Below are 26388 nucleotides of genomic sequence, written 5' to 3' on the forward strand. Positions count from 1 at the left end.
ATGCGGCTAATAAACCTTCTAAAAAATGTGTTCCCATCCATACACCACACTAACTCAGCAAAAATAAATTGGAAAACCATTATGAAACTAAAACAAAAATCTGCAAATTATTAAATGGAGTTGGTATACATATTGTATAAGTACCATAGATTTAAACAAAGGACATTCATAGGGGCCATAGGGCATGGCTATGGTATCCTTGCCTGCTGGAATGGCCCAAAGGCCATTGGCAGTTGGGTGTAAATTAGAGCAGCCTTCTGGTTTCTCAAAAACTTATGCTGTGGGCTGCACTGATACTTAGCTTGGCTCAAGATCAGGGAATTAAGGACTTCTAAAAAATCAGTATCAAGCTGGGCACAAAGAATTTGGGGTGCACACAGTTAGTAGCCATTTCTGAAAACCTTGATCTAAGTGACTTTAACACCACATAGAAATATGCGGCGCAGCCAGGGCAGAATTCCGTTCTCATGGCTGTCACTCCCTTAAACACAAGTCGATTTTTTTCTGCTTGTATTCCCCTCACTACACATCTTCCATCCTCTACAGTGGAATGAGGCATAGGCCCTATAGATATCAGCCTCATTCACTGGGGCCTGTGGAAAAAGATAACCAATATGTGATCATGAAATTAAAACTATTGTAATACATAGTAAGTCAATCCCTGTTGGCAAGAAACAGTTTACTTTTCTCTCATCTTTGGTCTCTGTCCCTTTGCTTTCAGCAAACTGTCTGTGCCTCTCTCCCATTTGTGCCAGGAAAATCTTTAATCTAAAGTCACTAGCTCTTCACCACATAGATCTTATGTTCTTATTCCCAGTGCTAAGCATATTCTAGTTCAGGTGAGCTTAGACATTCACCTGCTTTTCTGAAGTTGCTCTGCAACACAAGGAGGTTTGACTATACTCAATGTCTATCACAGCTGACTCCCTTGCTAGTCCTCATCCAGTCCTCACCCAATTTTTAAAAAAGGCTTCAGAGATGATCTCGGCAATTACAGGCCGGTAAGCCTAACTGCAGTACCAGGCAAATTGGTTGAAGCTATCATAAAGAACAAAATTATCAGACACAGAGTTGAACACGATTTGTTGGGGAAGAATCAACACGATTTTTGTAAGGGGAAATCATGTGTCACCATTCTGCTAGAATTCTTTGAGGTCAGCAAACATGGAAAAGGGTGATCCAGTGGATACAGTGTACTTAGATTTTCAGAAGGTCTTTGACCAGGTCCCTCACCAAAGGCTCTTAAACAAAGGAGCTGTCATGGGATAAGAAGAAAGGTCCTTTCATGGATCAGTAACTGGTTAAAACATAGGAAACAGAGGGTAGGAATAAATGCTCAGTTTTCAGAATGGAGAGAGGTAAATAGTGATGTCCTCCAGGGGTCTATACTGGGATCAGTGCTGTTCAACATATTCATAAATGATCTGGAAAAAGGGGTAAACAGTGAGGTGGCAAAATTTGTAGGCGACACAAAACTACTCACCATAGTTCAGTCCAAAGCAGACTGCAAAGAGTTACAAAGGGATCTCACAAAACTGGGTGACTGGGAACAAAATGGTAGATGAAATTCAATGTTGATAAATGCAAAGTAATGCACGTTGGAAAACATAATCCCAACTATACATATAAAATGATGGGGTCTAAATTAGCCGTCCCACTCAAGAAAGAGATCTTGGAGACATTGTGGATCGTTTCCTGAAAAATATCTGCTCAATGTGCAGCAGCAGTTAAAGAAGCTAGCAGAATGTTGGGAATCATTAGGAAAAGGACAGATAAGACAGAAAATATCATATTGCCTCTATATAAATCCATATGTAGGGCGTTGGACCATCTCCCTGCCCGTCCGGGAGGGAGGCCAAGCCCACTCACTATAGTATTTCTGTGGGGACAAAAGCTTACAGGGGAGAATTAGCATTCATAAGCTCTGGCCCTCGAGTGGGGCAGAACTGACAAGCAATCTACAGGCTCTGGCCCCTCAGGCAGGGGGCAGAGCCAGCAAACAATTCAGATGCTCTGGCCTTGTGGCAGGGCAGAGCTGGCGAGCAGTTCAGGGGCTCTGGCCTTGTGGCCTATGATGAAGTAGCTGCCACCCCAGGGTTGGGGTCAGCAGCAGGGGAGGGGGTAGCAGGACCTGGCTCTGCCCTACTCCACCGAGTCCCAGCCCAGGGCCCTAAGAGTGGCAGAGGGGTCCACCACTGGGTCAGCAGGGTCCCAGCCAAAGCACGCTGGCCTAGTATTAGGTCACAACATGACCAGACTATTGGGCTATCTCCTACTTCCTCTCCCAGGGGTTCCTGGACCTTGGGGTCTTTGTTCATCTCCCCAGGGTTACTGTTCGCTGTTTACCCCTACAGTTCCTTGGCATCCCATGCGGCAGGCAGCTCCTCAGTGTCCCAGGTAGCTCCAGCAGCTCCTCTGAGTCCTCAGCACTGCAGCAGTTGGGCTTGGGCACCAGTGACGGGGAGAATCATTCTTCTCCTCTGGCTACCGACAGCTCCAGCCCAACTGAGCTAGAGGGCCTGCCTTTTATACTTTCCCTTCCTGTCCCGCCCTTCTGCTTCTGGGAGGGGGAAGGGAGAGGGGTCTGGGTGTCCTGGCACCACCCACCAGGAGGAGAGTGAGGGTTTCTCCCTGTCCATCTCTGAGGGAGGCCATGCCCCCTTGGTAAACCCACATCTTAGATGCTGCGTGCAGATCTCGTCGCCCCATTTCCAAAATATATATTGGAATTGGAAAAGGTACAGAAAAGAGCATCAAAAATGATTAGGGGTATGGAACAGCTTCCATATGAGGAGAAATTAATAAGACTGGGACTTTTCAACTTGGAAAAGAGACAACTAAGGAGGAATATGATACAGGTCTATAAAATCATGACTGGTGGAGAGAAAGTAAATAAGAAAGTATTATTTACTCCTTCTCATAACACAAGAACTAGGGGTCACCAAATGAAATTAATAGGCAGCAAGCAGGTTTAAAACAAACAAAAGGAAATATTTCTTCACACAACGCACAGTCAACCTGTGGAACTCTTTGCCAGAGGATGTTGTGAAGGCCAACACTATAACAGGATTAAAAAAAAACTTGATAAGTTCATGGAGGAACTTCAAGTTCAAGTCCACCAATGGCTATTAGCCTGGATGGGCGGGATGCAAAACCATGCACTGAAGTGACCCTAGCCCCTGCTTGCCAGAAGCTGGGAATGGGTGACAGGGGATGGATCACTTCATGATTAGCTGTTCTGTACATTCCCTCTGAAGCATTTGGCTTTAGCCACTGTCGGAAGACAGGATATTGGCCTAGATCAGGGGTGGGGAACGTCCGGCCTGCGGGCCGTATACGGCCCGCATAATGATTTGGTCCGGCCCGTGAAATCATTTGTTCTGGACCTGGCGGCGGGGGGGAATTTGGTGGTGGCGCGGTTTCGCAGCAGCGGGGTTCTGTAGGGGGGGGGGCAGTGCCCGCCGCCGAAACCCTGCCACTGAAAACCATGCCGCCGTTTATCCCTTTTCGGCTGTGGGGGGACTTCGGCGGCGGGCACTGCCCCCCGCCCCCCACGGAACCCTGCCGCTGCCGTGAAACCGCGCCGCCACCAAATTCTCTCCCGCCGCCAGGGCCACCATCAGGCCCTTGACATAAAAAAGTTTCCCCACCCCTGGGCTAGATGGACAATTGGTCTGACCCAGTCTGGCTGTTCCTATTATTATTAATCCTTGGGACTGGTGAGACCTGGATTCAATTCCCAGTTCTACCACAGACTTCCTCTGTGAGTAAGTCATTTGGACTCTGTGAACACATCTACTCAGCAATAAAAAACCCATGGCACTGAGTCTCAGAGCCTGTTTGTTTGGTCTGTCTGTTACTAAGGCTTTTGCATAATAAATCACAGAATAAAATTTCCATTTGCTTAACTTGTACATAAATCTTAACTTTTCTAGTTATGTCATACGACTCTTTCCCTTAACATAAATTTCCTGTTATCCAGTTGTGCCCTATGGCAGGGCATGTCTACCGACTTATTCTTCAGTCAACAAACATACAAGTGAAACAAGAAGGAAATGTAAATGAGATCAAAAGATATGTTCAAAAGGATGCATTAAACCATCTGGAATTCCTCAGAGCTGTCAATCACAAACACAAGATGCACTGGAATTTTAAGTGGAATTTCTTGTTTCCCTTTCTTTTCAAGTTAGAAAGAAGAAGTTCAAATGAACACTTGGCACTTTCTTTGAGAGGAGGCTCATTGTTCTTAGGGGCTAGGTCAGACACTGAGATTTCAAGGAAGCCCAGATTCAAACACTAGAGATTGCAGCTTTTGTTTGGGGAGCTCTTGAGTAGATTACTCCTTATGTTCTCCTTGTTTCTTAGCATACTTTAACTTGTGCTACATCTTACTTTAAGTGAAGCAGAACACATTTAGGAAGATCTGAGATTGGTGATAAAAAAAAAAAAAAAGTCAAACAAATTTTTTTTAAAAAGAGGCTTTTTCTTTGATTTCAAAAAGATTGACACAGTTGGACAATAAGTAAAGAAGTTGTTGACTAGTTTGCTATTTGAGTTCTTGGTATTATGTTTATAACTCCATGATAGAATGAGCAGGATTGGAAACGTAAAGACAATAAATACACATCTTCAGCAGCAAACGTCAAAAATGCAAGTAGAGGATCTGAAGAAATCAATAAACACACGGCAACATTTGCATACTGACAAGGAATGCTGTACTCCAATACCATAGCTTTTCTTGCTGGTCAATAATATTAAAACAAGGCTGACAAAAAAAAAAACACCAGACCTTTTGTATAATAAACATACTTAACTTGTTCAAACAATTGTTTTTGTTCAATCCTTTGGATGCTCACCAACATTCAATACTGAAATATACTCCTCTAGAAACAAATTAAATTTATGGAAGCAGCTAGTACTCTGTACTAGTAATAACCTATGCAATAAAGGGGGGTAGGTGGAATGGGCAGGGGATTGATATTTTGCAGCCTTTTGGGATAGGTACAGGAGTTTGAGTTTTTTTTGGAAGATTAGCGAAGAAAGGCCACTGTTTTGTTACTGCTGGCATTGTCTAACTTTGATAGCATTTTTAGTTATCTGGTAGGGTGCCCAGAGCCTGGGATAGGAGTTCTCTTTATGTCAACATGCTGAAATCAAAATAAATAAAATTAAGGATGGTGTTTGCACATGGTCTTAGAAAATATTTCCCTGCAGTGGTGTGTCTTGAATGAAGACCAAACTTTGCAACTGGTGGGGAAAAAAAATTAAAAAGGAAAAAAAAAAATCCCTTAATTTCATTTCAACAGCTCTGCAAACGTTCATTTCTGTAAAACAGACAAACGTACTTCTATCATAATTAAAATCACAATAGTCTACATGAGTTCAGCAATCTTTCTCAGCATAGGAAGTAACAGTTTCAGTTGTGCAAACTTGGAACGCCTATAATGGCCACACAAGTCCCTAAAACCCTTTAAAGAACAGACTGTAAATTTAGGCAGACTTTTCACTAGAAGACACACACACACACACACACACACACGCTTATTCCTTTAAAATGAGAAGTGAACTCATGCAAGTCTTGTAGCTTTAAAATCCCATCTGCCTACAGCATTATTATTCTTTTTTAAATGTTAACAGAAATGTCATGTTAACCAATGGAATTCACCTAGCAAATCAGAAATTGCCCTGCATGACACAAGGTATTTCTTTTTAATTAATAGATTAAAAACTAATTAAAAACAAAGACCTACCCCAAACAGATTCTTTAACAGATTCTCCATTCTCTACTACTAGAAGTTATGTGATACACAAATATCACAAAAATCATTACTACAAAAATAATAAAATAATAAAAACTAGAGTTAAAGGAAACTGGAGAATGTTTGGGTTAGCAGAGGGCAAATTCAGGGGAAAAAAGGAACCACTAACGTAAAAGATGAAGCCCCTGATCCCTCAATAAGCTGTGTGCAGACAGAGCCTTGAGTCTGTACAAAGCCGACTGAGGTCAATGGAGCTCTGCATAGAGGCTTCACACAGATCCCAAGCCCTTCATTGTAGAAGCAATACATTAATGAGTTACTACAGAATGTACTACATTTGTGACAGGAAATCTCAGGTATGGAAGGCTAGAAAAAATACAAAAACAAGAATATAGAGTAGAAGATCCCCTACCAACACTCCACAGACACATACACACACACACCTTGCAGATAACTATTTGTAAGCATTTCGGGTTCCGTGGGAGGCCACAGCGGCTTCCTACAGGGGAATAGCTCGCATTTGGCGAGAGGTCAGTTTAGGCAATTCGCCCCTCTGTGGGGGCGAGCACTCAGTCTGCCACTCAAGCCCCCAGTCAGGGCGAGTGAGCTGCCTGTGCTCCAACCCCTAGGCAGGGTGAGCGGAGGTGGGAGCAGGCCCTCGGGCAGGGCGAGCGAACCAGGAGTCAGGTGCTCCAATCCCTAGGCAGGGTGAGCAGAGGCAGATCGCTCAGGCCCTCAGGCAGGGCGAGTGAACCAGGAGTCAGTTGCTCCAACCCCTAGGCAGGGTGAGCAGAGGTGGCAACGGCTTCAGGCGGGGTCAGGAGAGCAATTCTCCTGGGGTGGCTAGGGACAAGGGGAAGGGGAGGGGGACGCAGGCCCACCCGTCTCCACTGCGCCCCAGCCCAGGGCCCTAGCAGTGGCAGAAGTGGCTGCCACTGTGCCGGCGGGGCTCCCGCCGCAACACACCGGCTATAAGGCGGCTTCAGCCACAGGCCATGGCTGTCCCTGGGCTACTTCCTCCCCACTGACCCTAGTACCTGCCTCCTCCGTGCCACGAAGGTGGTCCTCCGGGGGTAGCGCCGTCAGTCCTTCCTCGTCGACCGGGGGTAAGGCAGGGAGCTCCTCTTCAGGGGGCAGCTCCTCGAGGTCGTTGGATGTGGGGAGCGGCTCGGCCTCGGGCAGCTCCTCCAAGTCCAGCCCCGCTGTAGGGAGGGGCTCAGCGGCCGGCAGTTCCTCCAAATCTAGCCCAGCCTCCGGGGGTGCCCGCCACTCGGGCCACTCTGGGGTCTCAGCCCAGTCTGGCGGTTCCAGAGTACGGCCCCGGGCTCAGGATCGGGGTAACTCGGCCCAGTCATCCTGGCCGGGTTGCCTAGTCCAGCTTCTCGAGGGCCCTATCCAATCCCCGGGCCCAGGTGGGGCCGGGGTTCGTCGGCAGCAGTTAGGCTCTGGCCTAGGCCTCTGCTGGCGGGGCAGCACATCCGCCTCTGGCAGTAGTCTAGGGCCTACTGAGCTCAGGGGCCAGGCTTTTGTACTTCCCCTTCCTGTTGGGGCTCCGCCCTGCGGCAGCCAATTGGCCTGGCCGGGTTGTCCTATCCCGGCCCGGGCCCTTTGTTGCCGGGCAGACTCCAGGGCAGGGTGTGAGTTGAGCCAATCAGAGTGCGGGCGTCCTTCCTCAGGCTCTGGCTCCGTGGGAGGCCACAGCAGCTTCCTACACTATTACACAATTTAAATACAATTAATTTTTGCCAGCTCTTTTACATACAGCAATAAGAATGTGAGCTGTCTCTGTATGCTATGTCCCTTTCCCCCGGCTTTCATCCATTTCATCTTTATATTTTTAGATCAGCTGCCACTTGAAGCAAAGAATTTGGACCTGATTCTTCATTTCACTACAATTGATTCTGTTCTGCTGGCATGAAAATAGGGCTAACGTGATCCTTGGATGAATGATCGGGGATGAATGAGTAGGGTTAGAGATTTTACTACTGTATAAGGCATTGGTGAGACCGATATTAGAATACTGTATATAGTTGTAGTGTTCATGCTTTAAAGAGGCTGTTGAAAAATTGGAGAGGATGCAGAAAAGAGCCAAAAAAATTATTTGAGGATTGGAGAAAATGCTTTTCAGTGAAAGGCTTAAAGAACTCAATCTGTTTAGCCTATCAAACAGAATATTGAAAGGTGACTTGAGTACAATGTATAAATACCTCCATAGGGAGAAAATACCAGATACTAAAGGGCTCTTTAATCTAGTGAAGAAAAGCAGAATAAGAACCAATGCCTGGCAGCTGAAGCCCAACAAATTCAAACTGAAAATAAGGCACACATTTTTAACAGTGAGGGTGATTCACCATTGTAACAAATTACTAAGGAAAGCAGTGGAATTTCCATAATTTGATGTCTTCAAATCAAGACTGGATGCTTTTCTTGAAGATACGCTTTGGCCAAATACTAGTTATTGGGCTCAGTACAGTGATAACGAGCTTAGAGTCGATGTTGGGGTTGGTCCTGCTTTGAGCAGGGGATTGGACTAGATGACTTCCTGAGGTCCCTTCCAATCCTAATCTCCTATGATTCTATGGTTCTATGATCTAATGGTCCCTTCTGGCCTTAAATGCTAATAATCCAAACCCAGGGGAACCAGGTCTGAGGGATTACTGCAGCACAGAGGATCTCAGTGGGTACCACAAAGCTGGCATGGTGGTTCTACTCCACCTCTGCCCCAGCTTCCTGATGTAAAGGGTGTTCTCAGAAAAAAGGGATATGTCGGAAATATTCCTGCACTCCATCTTTCCCCAGCTGTTGAAACAGCCCCTTATGGCCATAGGAAGCCAAGTGCAAGTTAGACCTCCAAGTAGATTGTGAGAATTAAAATATTAACTGTGATTTCAGATGCTCAGCTGGAAGGACATATAAGTGCAAATCCCTGTTGTAAAGAGCAAAGTGCAACAAGGTAGGCCTGTCTTGACATGAGTAATTGGACATAGGTGAGGCCTCATCTTTTGGGAGACAGGATTAAGGAGGTAAATGACTCAGCAGGCTGAAAACAGAATGTCTGTGCTAGCTAAAATAAGGGGGAACACCCAGGGAACCATTTACAAAGGACAAAATAAGAATGGATAAATCAGGGAAGTAAAAAGCAAGTTGTGTGTGGACAGAGCATGCTGTATAGGGATTGTTTCCTTCCAATCCAGCCAATCCCAAAACATAGGATGCAATGTATAGTAAATGTAATGTCATGTGTAAATGCATATAAAAGAAGAGATTTGCTCCATAATTTTGGATGTGTGGTTTGGTCTATGCCCACCCCTTATGCTTGAGCCTGATCAACTCCATGTAGCTTTGCTGAGTGCCAAATAAAGCAGCCTGAGTGATGAGACTGGTGTTGGCCTGAATTCTTGGGGAACCGAGGGGATGAGGTCTCAGTGGAACCCCAACACATGGGTTTTGTATTAAGATACTGGCTGGGATATGTGCTCTATAGATGAGGCTTAATTGCAAGAACCCAACTTCCACAAATTCTTCAGCTTCCCTATTGTCCTTGTCACTGACATTATACATGTCATCACTACTTCCTGACTTCTCTTTTACTGCAGAATCCCCTTGTAGCGGGTGTTTGTTCATTTTTATAAACACAACCTCTCAATGTTCCCAGAGGAGAAGGAAATTCAGAGCGCCCTGGCAATTTTCCCTGCTGCTGTGAAGATATGTTCCAGATACTGGATGGGCAGCTTGGAAACTCAGCCACTTGGGAAATGCTGAAACATTCGTATAGCAGCAGGGAAGCAGGAATCATGGGCAGCACTTTTACACTAGATCATAGCAGCCCTGCCTTGAGAAGTTGACATCATGTGGAGACCCTTCTCTGTAGAATTTCCACAGCCACTGCCATTGCACTTGGGAAACGGATGGCAGTTACCTGAGTGAGTATGAGAGAGAGCAACATTCACCTACCTTGTCCTCTTTCACTGTCTCTCTGCTCCCAAAGCCATCAGCATTCACACACAGACACACCCTCACCTACTCTGCTTGCTATATTATGACTAGAACATGAAAAAATAATAATCCAAAACATTTTGTATATTCAGGGTAGGCAAATTACAATTATTGGAAGAATAATGGTTGCAATTCTTGACTTTCTCAAGTTTTTAAATTTTAACCTTACCGTTATATTTATGTAATTTTAAAAAGTTATGATAGTCTTGCGCTTTGCCCTTTGTCACAGAGTGAACTGCACCTGTGGTGAAAGAGGTTGCTGAAGGGCCAGGTGATTAAAGCAGGTAATAGTCTGAGGAACACCTGGTACTCATAAAAGCCACAAAGGGCTCAACTGAGTGGGAGAACTGGGGAGAAGTTTCAAGGAGGGCCCACTGGAAAGCTCTTGGGTAGAAGAGATGACCCAGCCTATGGAGCGTTGGGAGAGATGCTTTGAGAGACAGTACTCTATAAAAGAATGGGAGATTGGAGCATAGCTCAGGAAAGGTGAAAGATTTTTCTTTTGGTTTTTTTGTGTTTGTTTGGCCTTTAATAGCCTGGAAGTGTGGACTCTTACATGACTCAGCTAGAGGGCTAATTAACCTCAGCAATTAAATGTGCAGAAAGCTATGCAGATTGCTGAAAAAACAGGAGAGAAACTAAAGCAGTAGCATGTATTGCTGTGTAGGGGTGTGCATAGGCTGCACCCTGCTATGCACGTATATAGCACCTTTCACCCAAGGATCTGCAACCCCTTTGCAAATATGAATGACTTAGTGTATGGAGTTTTCACCTAGGGAAAATGTAAAACAAAACAATCTCCCTTCAATCCCATGCTCATTGGCTGTTTCCCACCTACACAGAGACTGTGATTCACTGTGTGGGAACCAAAGCATATTTTCAGAAATAATTGTGTGCAGTGTTTAGAAAATGCACTTACAGCACTCAGCTAAACACAATACCCGAGGGTGAGTCTAACTACAAGTGGCATTGTGGTTGTCCCTCCTAACCACCTAGGACAGTTTCAGCCAACTGAGAACTCTGGAGATTGAAGGCCCATTATATGACTTCTGGCATGCAGTTTTGCCCCACATGTACCAATCCAAAGAGCCAAAAAATCATGTTGTGCCTGTACAGTGGAAAAAAACCCTCCTTTCCAATTTCAACAAAAGGTTGATGGGTCCCAAAAAGTTTATGAAACCCAGCTAGTTTTATTTCTGAGGCAAAAGCAGCATTTTATGGTTTAGGGCTTCATGACTAAGGTTCACATAGTTTTATCTGTCATCCAAGTAACTCCCTAAAATCTCTTCTGTATTTGTATCAGATTTAAATAGGATCTCATAATTCTAATTTAATTCAGATCAAATCAGGAGCATTACTAGCTCTCCTTCTTATACTGAGCCATCCTCCCCCTGCTACCCAGTAAAATGTTGTCCCTAATCCATTGTTTAAAGCTTTGAATTTGGAAATGGGTAGATAAAGAAATTACTTTGGTTTTAAATTAAACTCAGCAGATAAATGGGCCAGACCTCTCCCAAACATTTTGGACAATTTAAATAACTAAGATGATTGGAGACTCAATACGTCAGGAAGGATAAATATCATGAAGCTGCTATCTGTCTGCTACTCAGTCCTCTTTTTGTGCTGCATTTGTAAATCCCCAAATGATTAACAAAGCATTTTTAGAATTCTTATGGGGTAGGGGAAAAGCTATGCAAGAAAATAAGCAAATTATTTACTCCTCTATAAAAGCAAGGGATTAAAAGTACCAAACCTAGACTAAAAATACAAACAAGCCTTTCAGCTAGCAAATATCCTTCCTATGATTTTCATAATGTAACCCAAACAAAATAATCTCAGAAGGTGATAGGCTTGATCCCCATAATACAGTGAATACATGGAAAATATGATCTGCTCATCATGCTTAATGGGGAATATACCCATAGAAATATATGGGTGGAAACATTTGGGAAATACTTTCTTTGCAAAAGCACAGTATCTAACTTGTCAATGGACCTGATCCTGCGTTCCTGGCACTCACACAACTCCAGTTTACTTCAGTAGAAGTTGTATGTGTTCAAAGAATGCAGGACTAGGTTGTATTTTGTAATAACTAGGGACAAGTGTGACAAAACTATTGTTAACCCGCATAACTCAATCATATTTCCTCTGTTTCAGTAACATATAGATTGTATAGAACAGAATTTTCATGACTATAATGCACCAACACTGCACATTACTATTTAACAAACAATCAGAGGGAATTCATTTATCACTGACCAGTAATCCTAGCTACAGTTTTAAAGGCTCTAAAAACACAGAGCAAAATTCTCTTGTCAGATTCATATGGTGACTTGAGTACTCAACTTTCCTAACATGAACGTAACTCCCCTTGACGTCAATAGGAAATATACACATTCGGTAGAGTAAAATATCGAGCTCAGGTCTGGCATAAAACTCAGAAGGGAGAATTTTGCCCTTAGAAAATATTCTTTTTCTTATAGTTTTATGATCAGCAAGGATCTTCTTAAGTTTAACTGCGTTTAAAATAAAAATTGGAAACATACTACAGAAAAAAGAAATATGGCAATGAGAAATGGTCTGACTTGATGGAAATGATATATAAATGATGGCAATGATATAAAACTATGAGAGGCAAACCTGAAACGATTCCATTTTTAAAATGCTGAGCAGAATACTCTGATCACCACTTACATTACAAAGGGCAGGGGTTAGAGCAACAGATTTATGCTGAAGATGTGCACAGGAGAAATGAGTTTATTAACGTGTGATATGGAACTGTCCAGGTATTATGAAATAATGGAAGACTGTAAGTGAAATGTCAGAAATCACGACTGAATGCAAAAGTCTCAGAAACCCAGCACTGTCTTTATTTAATGGTGTGCTAGCCCTTAAATTAAACAAACATGCAAAAAATGGTAGTTCTAGCATCAGATGTTGCAAAATATATAATTAAATAGATGTTAGAAAGAAGAAAAGCCAAATACCATAGAATGGCAAAAAATCTATATCAGACAGTACTACACATGAAAGAACAGGTTACTGGGTAATAGACAAGAAGGACTTTTTGTTTTGGCTCGGGATGTGTTTAAAACAAAGACATATTGAAATAAAATTGTGTAAGGACTGGGTGTGAGGAACCCAGGGGGTCTATTTCTGATTGCCAGTGACTCATTGTGTGCTCTTGATCAAGTCAATTAACTTCTATGTGCTTCAGTCTCCCCAGCTATAAATTATGGATAATAATTTCTATCTTTTAAAAGACCTTTTTGATCTTCAGACTGCACTGTAAACTGGGACTGCCATTTACTATATGTCTGTACAGTGCTTAGCATAATGCCATTGTATCTTTGTTGAGGCCTCCAGGTGTTAATGTATAACATAAATTAATAAAGTGCAAGGCCTCAGGTATTATGCACTTGTGGAATTTGCTGCAAAATTCACCCCTTGCTGAAATGTGCTCCAGAATCTCAGCTTTGATTTTTTTTTTTTTTTAAAAGAAGTGCCTCTAACCCTTAGAGTGGTGGAGGTAACCTTAAAAACGTGAACCAAGTATAACAATGCAGGGAGGACTTTCTCAGTCTGCACAGAGCCTAAAACACGATCTTTGAGAAATGTCCCAATCGTATCAATGAGGGCTCTGTCATTCTGCAGCCCTGGAATTTGGCATTTTTCCAAGATACCACAGATTTTAACATTTTTGCTGTGGATTTCCCATTTCCATTGCACTCTCTCCAGAAAACCCGCACCCCCTCTTCTGGCCAGAGTTGAAATACTCGATGTCAAATTTGTCAATGCATATTTTCAATGAGGGTTTCCCTCCCGCTCCCACCCCCAGGCAACTCAGCTTCAGCACCTCCAGCTCCTGCCATGCCGTCCAAGTGGGCCAGCTCACAACCTCCTTACAGGCCAGGAAGGAAGGAACTTGTAATCAACCTCAACAGCTTATTTCCCTGGCTCTTTGGGCCTTAGTGCTGTGCTGTTCCCCAGCAGCCCATCTGGCCAGTCTATCCTCTCACTCCACGGCTGCAAGCTGCACTCCAGCTCTGGCTCCTTGCCAGCCTACTACTGGGAAAACAGACTAAAGTAGGGGCTTTTGCCACAGACTCTGATCCCATTGAGTCATGGGGTATATGGGGCCCTGATCAGCAACAGTATGTAAGTGAAGAGTATTCTTATATTGGCTCCTACCTAGCTGCATGGAACAGTGCAGCGAGCATGCACTGTAACCCAGTTAACAGCCCCTTGTGATGAAAACAGGAGAGCAAGAGGCAGCTGCGGGGGTGGGGTCCTGGCAGGGCAGAAAGACAGAAAATAGAATGTCTCAGGCACCTGTCTGCAGCAAAGTAAGGGGTGTTTTAGGGACACACAATAAATAGGGAGCTTTTGCCACAGAATCTGGTCCCATTGAGGCATGGAGCATATGACACCCCTATAAACGATACTGCATAAGTGAAGGGTATTGTTACATTAGTTCCTTCTTAGATAAAAGTTAAAACATAAAACAACAGTCGAGGTAAGGTAAAAAGTTTTCCAGATATAAATATAGCGAGATATAGCCCAACCCTTTCTGTCCCCCCTGTTCTCCCAACTATGGGTTTAATCTCACAAACCCTGATTCCCACAGGCAGTTCTAAGAGATTAGAAGATTGCTGCACCTGTCAACCTTTTATCACTCCAATGTGCAACAGTGGCACTTAAACAACGTGGAACACATCAGGAATTCATTTCCAGTATGTTGAAAACCATCTACTGTTAGATCTACTGTTCCGTATCAAGTTCTTCCCCATATGAAACAGGACCCCTTTTGATGTGGTGCAGAGAGAGTCTTTGGTGTCCTAAGAGATTAACCTAACCAAAAACATACGATTATTATTTTGCTCACTGGTTAATATGCTGATATTCTTCCTTGTGAGGCCTGAAAATACTTCCTGGTATTCAAGAGAATCACATACAGTGCATGTGGATTTCAAACTGATAGGAAATGTCGCTGGTGAGCATGCTTCAAAAAGCCATCTTCTGTGCCTTTCTGTGTGACAGACGCCAGCCCGACCGCATGGCCTCTCCACCTGCATCCCAGATGCAGCCCTAGAAGGGGCTTATGTGGTGTAGAGGGCTTTGTGGATTTCACTCTAACTGTAGAAAAGATAAGACCTTTTAAAAAAAGCACACCATAGGTAAGTTCTTTTCAAGGACTGAGGCCTCACACATGCACTTTGTGACCATAATGCTATTGTTACACAATAAATATTAATATAAAATCCAGGTTCCTCTGCAGTCATTGAAAAAGAAGGATGGAAAGGAAAGGACTCAAGAGCAAACACTCTAGATTCTGCTGATGCAGTGAATTTGACCTTTGAAGGTTTCACTCAATGTGATTATGCAAAATAACATGGAGGCCTATAGAAGCACCTGAAAACAAAGAGGGGCCAGCATCATGTGACCTGCCAGGTCTCCATGAGCCACAAGTTGTCCATAGGTGGCAATTTGGGAGCTGCTGATCTATCCCGTCCTTCGACCATTGTTGCTGTTGTTGCTCCTTACAGCCTACTTCCTAGTGCTATAATTTTAAATAATGAGGCTTCCAACCCATGTCTTAGGAAGACTATTCCACAGTGTAATAGATCTCCGTTATATGTAGTACAGTAGAGCATGGCAGCTCCAATCAAGGAGCAGGGCCCCATTGTGCCAGGCACTGTACAGATAAGTAACAGAGAAGACAGTCTCTGCCTCTGACGGTTTACAGACTAGGTGGCAGACAGGATGCAGCACCTGGACAAAACAGACGAATGGAGTGGGGGGTGAGTAGGAGGAAGAACTTCAGTAACTTTTTGATGTTATTTTCCTGATATTTATGCTAAATTTTCCTTTCATCCCAGTACTCCCATGCAACCTCCACTGATATAAACTTCCTCCAGCTTTCCTACCCGCCACTTCATCCACGTCTTGCAATAACCTTTCTTCTCTCTTGTTCAAATGCAGCCACTGGCTGCTCATTAATTAAGCAGAATCATTGTGCTGATGAATTTCCCTTTGGTGCCATTGTGAAATATTAAATCACATCAAGAATTTGCATTAAACTGCACAAATACTTGGATTCAAGTAAAAAAATAATCTACTGAATACCAGAAGCCTGTGAGCCTAAAAGAAAGGATTTGTGTGAAGTCATGGCAAACAGTTAACAGAAGTTGTTTCTTTCACAACAGCTTACTAGGGAAAGAGAGGGCAAAATGGGAGCTTGGTTTTGTATACTTGCTAAGACCAAAAGCAACTTTCACCCTTTAAGAACTTCCTGCTCTCTCCACAACATACACCTCCTTCATTACCTGCTTTACCTGAACCTAATATTCTTGCCAGTAGCATCCTTCTTACATATCTCCAAAGGTCCTTGCCTGGTGAGATTAGTTCAGCTTTAACTAGTATTTAAAAAAATGCAACAGTATTTGACTGGTTAGTCCAACACGTGCTTCAGCTTTTAGTAGTGATAGTGCAGAGTTTTTGGATCATTATTGTAGCAGTCTGTATTTTTAAATGTTTTATAACAAAGGTCACCTTGACTTTTTGTTTTTCCTCTTTTTGTTTCTAGTTAAAATGTGCTTTATATTTTCTGACCTTCCTCCACCAGTTTTAGTCCTATGTGACTTAAAGAAACATCATACTCAAGTGCCTAGGAAGACCAACAGGGTAAAAGTAATATTTATTTGTATTACTGTAGTACCAAGGAACCCTAATCCCTGAAAAAAGTTAGCTGCTTCATTTTCTGTTCCATGGCTAGAGATGAACTGATCCCTTTTTTGTCAGCTAAGTAGCTGAGTTATTTGCTCATTTGTTTACATTTTTTTGCCATAGCTTTGCAATGTAACCTGTAAACAAGCATCAAAACAAATCAAGTCCATTTCTGCTGAAATCCTTTTTAAAAGAATGGAGGAGTTTTACCACACTGACACATTTCCTAAGCTTCCTAGCAGTTGACTGCAGTTAACTTTCTTATTTTATTTAACCACTAAATGCCGCTGGGCTGTATGGAGGGTTTTGAGAGGATTAAAGTAACGTTACATTTTATTTAAAGCACAAAATAAAGAAGTTGTAAGACTAGAAATCTAGCTGAGACTCCATTCTCACATTGTGCCATTTTTGTTTTTAATGTAACTTCAGTGTGCCAGCATACAAGATGATCTGTGACCCAGTGTGGTCCATCTCTGTATGGGTGTAATTTATACTTATCAAGTCATCACCAAGGATATAATTCATCTATAACTATCTGCATATGTGTATGGCACAGATTTGAAACTATATAGGCATGTGTACCGTGTGACTGGAGAACAGCAGCAGCAAGGATTTACTTGTTATCCTATAATGCTACGTGGGGTTTAAAAGCTGGTCAAGAATCAAGATCAGTAACAGGTGCAGGTTGACAATCACTTCTTCCAAAGTGCTAGAAAATGAGAAGATGAAAGAAGGGCTTTTTTTTCTCTTCTAAATCCACATGGTGGTGATTTCCATCATCTTAAAAGTATCCATGGAACCATGCAATTTTAATTACCACAGTTTTCAGTGGACTTTCCATCAATCTGAGAATTACAGATACTTCCCTGGAAAATCTATATTTGCATCTAACTCCCATTTTACTATTCCTCCAGTTAATCTTTATTGCATTAAATTCACAACACCAGACCTCCTCTAGCAGATGGCAAGCCTCATGCACTATGTGGTGAAATAGACCTAAATTATGTGACAAAAGCACTCTGGCCTCTGATTTAAAGGCAAAACTGCAATGAATTCTGCAGCAACATTAACTGATTACAAAGTCATTCAATAGTCTTTGATTTTACTGAAATAATTTTAAAAATGTACCAGAGTGTAAAAATGTAGAACTATGCATACTATTTATTACATTATAGCAGAGGAATTCAGGGCACTGGTTGCTGCAGGGAAAGAGAAGGCACCAGCTATGCAGAGCTCCTAAAATTTGCAAAAGTAAAGCTTCATTCCTGTGTACTTTAGAACTTGGTTACTTTCTGTCTCAGTGAGGCTGGTCACTTCCTTGCTGCCCTGAATTATGAATGATCGCCAGCTCCGATATGGTGGGGGAGGGTGTTCCAGGGAGGATAGAGCTAGGCTGTTCTCAGTGGTGACAGATGACAGAACAACCAGGAAAGGTCTCAAGTTACGGTGGGGGAGGTCTAGGATATTAGGAAAACCTTTTCCCTAGGAGGGTGGTGAAGCACTGGAATGGGTTACCTAGGGAGGTGGTGGAATCTGCATCCTTAGAGGTTTTAAGGCCCAGCTTGACAAAGCCCTGGCTGGGATGATTTAGCTGGAGTTGGTCCTGTTTTAAGCAAGGCATTGGCCTAGATGACCTCCTGAGGTCCCTTTTAACCCTAATTTTCTATGATTCTATGATGATTTCAAAGACAGCAATTAACAGTGTTGCCAACCCCACAGGTTCAAAAATCATATCAGGGGTTCAAAAATCATGACATTGGCTTAAAAAGCATGGGATTTAAAAAAAAAAAAAAAAAAAAAAAAAAATCAATTTTTGGTTCTTTATCCCTTCTGGTGTTGGACCATTTAGGGGACACATACTCACAGCTTTCCCCACAGCCATGAGGGTTAGAAACTTGCTGTTTATTTTAAAATTAAAGCTGAGATTTTTCAGGCAATAACCTGATTCCAATACATAAGACTCCAAGAAAATTCTGTGAAATTCTGTTGCACACAATGAATCATCACAATGATTCTTTTGGTAAATAACATCCCAATGTTTGGTATTGTATGTAAACACTGAGTTGAAGAATCCACTGAGGTCCATTTCATGCCTTTACAAAAAACTTTTCCAACTCTTTTGAGATCCAAAAGACTGAAACAATCTTTGTAGCTTTTGCAGCATTTTTTGCCCCTTTTTTTTTCAAAAAAAGGGGGAAATTATATCTAATTTCAATAGATATAATTGAGGGCAACATTAAGAGAATGGGGATTGAGAAAAGGTAAAGGCAGATGATCAGGTAGCTTTAATACTTAACATCTCTGCTCTGCTTTGAGTTTGACATGACCGAAGTAGCATTATAATAAATGAATTGTTCAAATACTTGATTGAGAAGTTGGCCTAACTGAGGAAGATGTCTACACATAAGAAATAGGACATAAGAGTGGAAACAATCAAACAAAAATAAACAGGGGACACACTCTGAGGAGGTAGGGAAAGAAACCCTCTAAACTGCATGTGCAAATGGGCATTCAAGTCAAGTTCATCACAGTACGTCCTATTGCCTTCTGGATAACACTTTCCATTAACATTCCACTTATAAATGGTTAATAATTGGTTAGTAGCAGTTATAAGCATCTTTCAAATGTGAGAAGTATGTGCTAGAGGCAGTTATAAACACACCAGTAGAAAATGTTCATATATTGATCATTATAAGCCATGGTTCTATGCAATTTTTTGGACTTCATAATAATTAATTAACAATCTTTTAAAACATCTGTTAGTCATCTCTTAACTCTTTATAAACTATACACAAAAGGAACCTTAGTATAAGGGGTTGAGATCCTTATGAGTGTGATTTTGAGGGCAAGAATACAAGCTGTACGATGTGACTGAAAACACATAAGAAAAACTACAAAAGTTTAGTGATATTATTTACAGTGTAAATTATCTGTAGATAGATATAGATACACAGAATGGGGAAATGAAGGGTTAATATCTACAGTCTATACAATATATGCCTATGGATATAGAGAGTAACCACCTTCATTTTTTCCTCCCTCATAATTTTTCAATCATGTAACATGAAAGAGTGTACATTCTTGTCCTCAGACTTCACAGATGGCAATAGCACACACAGCAGGGAAATACAGTCACATATGTTAAAAATTAAAATAATAATAGTCGTTTTCAGTTATGTTTGTGTGGGGTGGGGCAGGTGAGCAGTCACTTCTCATCTTAGTGTGTGTTAGAGAAGAGAGTGAGCTGAATACCATATTTTAGTATATGAGGCATCACAGCAATGAGTAAGATATTCTGATTTTTGTCAGTTCTGATGTACACCATTTAGAACATGGTTGCAAAGGCTTCCATTTCAGTGTAGATTCTTGACACTATTGAGACATCATGGGAAACTGTGAAAACAAGTACACTTAGAAACAGTTCTGCTTAAACTTGATAGTTTATATTTTCTAAATTGTTACTGAGAGTATCACTCTGTGCACCACAGCACATAAAAACCTAACTTTGTAATAAATTATGTTTAGGTCTTTCAAAATCCCTCTAGTGGGCTCTGCTCAACCGCACAGCTCCCCGACAACCCCACAGGAGAGCACTGAATTTTCTCAGTATAGCTTTTATTTTGGTAGATTGCAGAGTTTTCAAAATTTAACACAACAATTTCAACAAATCCAAGAGGAACTAAGAATGAACCAGAGGAGTGCTATGGGCTAGAAAGAAGCCAAGTGGCCTAACAACTACTGATCCATAGCAACTCTATAATATTTCCTGTCAAACAGCTAGCTAGCTAGTACTTTTAGCTAGTTCTTTTTGAACACAGCATACTGGTTAGCCTCCACGGCTGCTCTTGGCCAAGGGTTCTGCAATTCATCACTAATTTTAAATGCACATTTTGCCTGCTGCTAATTTACCTTTAGATTTTGTCCAGTGAGTCCAATATTAGATCCAACATCTCACCTTGTGTGGGTGAAATTCACCCATATGCAGAGAATCCTTTTGAAGGTCTATACTGGATAGAACTGACCTGAAAACAGCCATTCCACTTTGTGGTATTTCGAGGTTTTGACATTAGTTTTTGTTCCACGTAGAAATCAAAACAAAACCTTTCAAAGTCTCACTCTTTTTCTCTCATCCCCTCCCCGCCAAACAAACAAGCCTTTTCGATGAAGTCTTAGTTGAAAACAAAATGTCTCTGCAAAATATTTTGGCTTTGATGAAACAGCCTATGTCACCAAAATGTCATTGGGTCAAAAATGTTCTGATTAGCTGAAATACTGACAGCACAAAGGCTATTTGCTCCTTATGGCCTATTTGAGGGCTTATGTGAAACGAAAGTGGTACATTTGTAACACTACCCCCTTACTTGATTTTTTCCTAGGGAAAATGGATGCTAAGAAACAGGATTCATTTTCTTGGCTTCAGTTCTCTCCTACATGAGCATAAGCTTCGCTTCACATGAGAACTGAAACAAAACAAGCATCGTTAGGGTGACCATATTTCCCAAAGGAAAATGGGACACCACTAGGGGCTAGCTCCGAGCCATCCTGCCCCTCCCCCCAACAACCTTCTCCTGCAGGGGATTGGCCCAAGCCACTTGCCCAAGGGCTCCTCTCCCCCCCACCCCCTGAGCCCTGCCCCTGCCTTCCTGCACAGGGCTGGGGTCACTGCTCGCCCAAGCACTGCCTGCCCCTCCCCCGCGCGAAGGGCTGGGGTTGTTGCTCACTTGAGCCTTGCCTGCCCCCGTGCGAAACTGGGGCTGGTGTCTCTTCTCACCCGAGCCCTGCCTGCCCCTCTTAGTGGGGCTGGCATCAATGTTCACCCCTCCCTCACATTCCTCCGCACCTCACTTTTTTGACAAAAGTGGGCATTTGTCCCCTTTGCTCTTGCAATGGCCACTTTAAAAAAGGGCCTGTCCCAGTCAAAATGGGACGTCTGGTCACCCTCAACATTGTGCACATCAGAACTGTCCTTTCCCCATCTATTTTCTGTGAGAATTATTGAAATGTGTTTCCAATATTCAGTGAATACGGAACTCATTATGTGTGTGGTGCAGCTGCTGCTGGCCAGCAAAGATGTGGGGGTCTGGCTTCAGAGACAAAAGGCCACCCTCCATTTTGCGAGGCAAAGCTCTAGCCTTCAAGGAGCAAAACAGACTAAGGCAAACTGCTGCTTGTTACAGGCTTTCATTGTGTGTGTTGTGCAATGTTTGAAGTAAAATATTGTAATGGTTGAACACAAGCTCTCATTGCAATGTAAAGAACAACACGTGTTGTACAGATCAACAAAAGTTACTTTAAGATAACAAACATAGCAGTTAAATGTCATACATATTAAGTTCTTGGAGCAAAATGGCACCGTTACAAAAGTCTATATTCAAAACATAGATTAGAACAGACATTTCCTGTCTACTTCACCCTGCAATTACCTCTTGCAAACCTCACACCACAGGAACCACTGCAGCTCACCCAAAACAAAACAACAAATTCAGTCTTTTCCTTGGTCCAATATAGCCCAAAGCTCTTGTCTTTCAAGGCCACTTACAGGGATCACCTTCTTTCCTCCAGACTTTTGAAATTGGGGTGGAGGAGAAAATTTTTCATTGCAGGAACAAGTCCAGAGGAAGGGAGATTTGTGGCAGATTGTTTGAAATGGCTTTTAAACACTTAAGGTTTATGTTTTAGGGCATGTGTACCCTAAGAGTTAGCATGCAGCAAGTTGATGTGTAAATCTACAGTGCTCTAGCATGCTGGGTGCCAACTGGCTGGGAGGACCCTGTTACTGTGCACTAACATTCTGTGATGTGTTTTGCTCTACTGCTGTCACGCTGTTGAACTTTTAGTGTGCAGTAGCAAAGTCCACATGGTAACGTAAGTGTGTTGCAGGCTACAGTGCTGTAAACTAGCATCCCAACTTGCCACACACTAACTCTCCATATAGTTAATTACTAAGTTTATCACTGACACCTGGAGAATTTAGGTGGGCACCCTTCCTAACAAATGTCAATAAATAAATAAACCCCAGGCTGAAGTTACTTGATACACAGACTTTAGCTCCATCAAGATCTCTCACTGCCCTGCATTTCCAGACTCACCACCAGACGGAGAAAGAGAAAACTAACTGCCACAGGCTCCATTTTAATTAATCAAGTACATTTCACAGAAGAGCCATATGAACAGGCAAGCACAATGGCCCCCCGCATTTACTCATATAATTTTAGAGCGTATTTTTTCCTCCTCACATTATGCATTATCCTTTCCCTCCTTTCTTTAGATGTTCCTGAAGGCTAATGCTCTTACTCCTTTAGTCAGCTTCCTCTGGACTACCCAGCATTCTCTCCTCTCAATGTCTTTGTGGTTTTATGGCACAGCTTGTATCAAAAGGTGATCTAAAAAACTCATTTTTAGATTAGCTAATTAATAGTATTAACAATATTTAAGATTTCACCCAGCTAAAGCATTTTGGAGGTGAAAAATCCCATATAAGTGCTGTTATTTCCAATGTATTGCTTATGGCCCAAGAGTCTGCTGGCCTTCCGGCTTCAGTCATAAATTAAGCTGACAGTTTCAGGGTTCTGAGCCATTTAATGACATTGGTCACTTTTAAGCAAATAGGCATCACCATCCATGTAGAAAATGGTTTGTTTTCAACCAACCAGTTGAGAGCAGTAGAAGAGGTTCTATGGCCATAACCCTGCAATTGACTATACATAGGCACAGCTGAAATTGTCATTACCTCACTGGCACCAGCTCTAGAAACCTTTACCCTTTGATCCTGACCTCTTCTGAGACATACTGCTCTTGGTTAGCTAGGAAATACAAAATGAAAATGCTTGCCTGATACAGCATGAGTAGCCGTAGGACTCTCTGCACAGCACATCGGTTGTTTGAACATTGTTGCTATGATTAAACACTGCAAACTTAACCTTAAAGTTCACTTTTGTATTCAGTTGTCATCTCTGAGGAAGCTCACAGTGTTAGAAACAGAGGGCCAAGTTCCAAGCAACCCCATTGGTGTCAACTGAATTGCTCCAGGGAAAACCAGGGTATAATTTGGCCCACAGGATTAATCAAGATAAAACTTGGTGTGTTCAGCAGCAAGAACATATGAATGGTTCTAAGATAACAGGTGCAAAGTAAATACATCATACTTCTGGTTTTTGATTTGCCTCATAGGCCCAGATTCAGCAAGGAACTCAGCCTCTGCTTAAAGTGAGATAGGTGCTTACATCCAGGTCTTCAATGACTGCAAAAGAGTTTATGCGCATACTGAAAATTAGCGTGTGCTTTAAGTGCTTTCCTGAATTGGGGCCCTAATAATTTTGGCACAAAGAAGCACAGATATTACCTTCAAATTTTTAATTCTTCACAGTGCTAATTGCAGGTGAATTTCAATTACTCTAACTTCTAATTGCCAATTCATCAATCAAAATTCCCTGAATATTATAAATGGGTCCAAACCGGAGCTCCAGATTTATAACCCTACCCAATTTTGAGGAAGTTCAAATCCATACATTGCATCTTGGATCTATTTGTAATGAAGATATCTCCTTTCCTTTCCTTTTCCCAAGGAAGAATTGTGCCCTTATTAACACTAGAGGGCTGAAATATAGTGAAAAGGAAACTCTGGAGCTACTCTTTTGCAAGTAGGTGTATGTTTTCATAAAGGCCAGTTGTTTGTAAAGGTGGGGGCAATAAAGGGAAAGTTCTGGCTTTGTCATGTAAAAAATTTCCAAAACCATAAAGTTTAGTTAAAAAAGAGGAAAGTCATGGCACACAATGTTTTAACAAGTTGTCTTGAGAAAAATAAAATCTCCTTTACTGGACAATAAAAATGTTTGAAACAGTTCAATGATATTAACTAATAGTTTAAAACCATAAAAATGTTCTGTATGACAAGAGCCAAATCTGCAGGGATTCATGCAGGAATCTTGCCATGTAGCTGGTCTAGTTAGATTGTCTTAGAGAAAATGGTGCCATGGGGGAACTTTTATTTTGGCACCCATGACTGACCCCTGCTGCTCCCCATCCATCCCCCCCTTACCCCGATCCCTGCTGCCTCCCCAGGCCCCCATCACCTTTGGGCCCCATTGCCTTCCCTCCCCAAATGCCCTTAGCTCCCTTCTGCAGCCTCACACCCCAGGCCCTTCCCACTCCTTGCCTCTTGACCACGGTGCTCCAGGCAGTTGTCCATGTGGCCCTTTTGTAAGCTCTTTGGGGCCAGTCTTTTTGGTCTGTGTTTGCACAGTATCTAGCACAATGTGGGCTAGAATCCTTGAGTGGGGCTCCATTGGGCTACTGCAATACAAAAAATAAGAGGCTGGGGAGGGGACAAGGGTCTGGCCTCTTGGGGAAAAGAAAAAAAGTTCCAGGTTTTACCATGGAAGCACGGTCAGGACAAATATACAAGCTTAGGTGAGGTTTAAGCAACATGATCAGTTTTAATGTGCGTGACAGAGACTTAGTACACTCCTAGGGTCAGGGAAGCTGTAAGCAGGTACTGTGTGTAGCTACGTACCTGTCAGTGCCCCTTAATTGAGTCATCTACTGCAATATATCAGCTATTCCATAGCTGATCCCTTCATAAGTAAAAGGCAACACGAGTATACACTGGGCATGAGTCTACCAATCATATTTTACTTGTGATCTGTCAGGTCTGCAAGCTAATCCTCCAATGATAAAAAGTTGCAGTGGGTCTTCCTCCCATGGGCAGCATCAGGTTATCTTTCTACCTAGTATAAAATTTAAAGTGCTTTTCTTAAGTACTGAAGACATCGTTTTGGGGTATGTAAGCAGTGAGACTGTCTTTATCCTTTCAGCCCCCAAACGCTCAGGGTTAGTGGCCCCTTTTCAATAGCAAGAGTCGCATAGGCCGCAGGAGGCTGCAACTAGAAAAGGAAGGCAAATGATTGTTTTGAAAGCTGTTCACTGCAGAGTTGAGGATCTAGGAAGAAATGCCCCAGCCACCTGTGTTTGTTCTCATACTTCCTTTCCTAAGAATCACAGCATTGTGCTTGGCTACAGCCTTCCCTTCAGCAATTTTTGCTTAGAGCAACAGTGGCATCTAGTGATCAGGAAGGAAAATCACCATTATTCACAATAAAACTGACAGAACTGATTCAGGTGCAGCACAGGATGGTTCTTCAAGATACCTGGGAACTCGGGTGGATTTGCATCAGTTAGAAATGCTTTCACAGGAGAGGAACCTACAACATTAAAAAAAAAAAAACCACAGAGGCCACCTTTTAAGCCTGCAAACCATGAGGATGCAGCTCCCGGACAATTAACACCTCCTGTGATAGTAGCATTGTACTCCGCTAATAAGATTTCAGCAGTGAAGCCGGCCAACTCTCCCCTAATCCTGAAATTCATTCTCTCTGCAGAACAAACAAGCATGTTCTAGCATGAAAGGAAAATCAATGACTCAGCACTGGGTAGCAGGAACTGCAGAAGGAAGTAGCTAACACCAAGTCATCTATTTCTTTGCATAGTAGACAATAAAACTTCTTTTCATTCTGAAGAATGCCCTTTTCTCAGCCAGCACAGGGAGTCTGATCATGAGTATTATTACTGCAACTGGTTGAAAAGTTTATTGGAGGGGGAATCATTATATAGTGCAAAAAATATTAGCTACTATATTTTGAGTTCACAAGGGTGTGAAGTCTCATGTAACTAACTGGTGGCAGGGAAGGCTAGGAAACTAATGGGGTTTGTGTCTATATCTTGGTACATAGTGATGGACCTGAATTTACAGAATGCAAAAAATCAAAACCAAATTGCACATTGTTTAAATTGTGTCTTGAGTTGGGCAGTTATAATGGCTGCTTTTTCCTCTTGCCCTAAATACATCTTATGAGTAGTTACAACGATCTGCGATGACCTTTGCTCTATGGAGCCACAAGTTCAAATCCCT

General features: G+C 42.4%; 1 long non-coding RNA gene across 1 annotated transcript; it reads left to right on the forward strand.

Moving 5' to 3' along the window:
* Window positions 1-10116: 10116 nt before the first annotated feature.
* On the forward strand, window positions 10117-25960 carry LOC137163937 (uncharacterized). The gene is made up of 3 exons (XR_010922878.1): window positions 10117-10241; window positions 24047-24121; window positions 25859-25960. It is a non-coding gene; the product is annotated as an uncharacterized lncRNA (long non-coding RNA).
* Window positions 25961-26388: the final 428 nt, after the last annotated feature.

The sequence above is a fragment of the Emydura macquarii genome, unplaced genomic scaffold (genome assembly GCF_026122565.2).
Source record: "Emydura macquarii macquarii isolate MOO-44397 ecotype Brisbane River unplaced genomic scaffold, CSIRO-AGI_Emac_v2 contig_2636, whole genome shotgun sequence".
NCBI classification, from domain to species: Eukaryota; Metazoa; Chordata; order Testudines; family Chelidae; genus Emydura; species Emydura macquarii.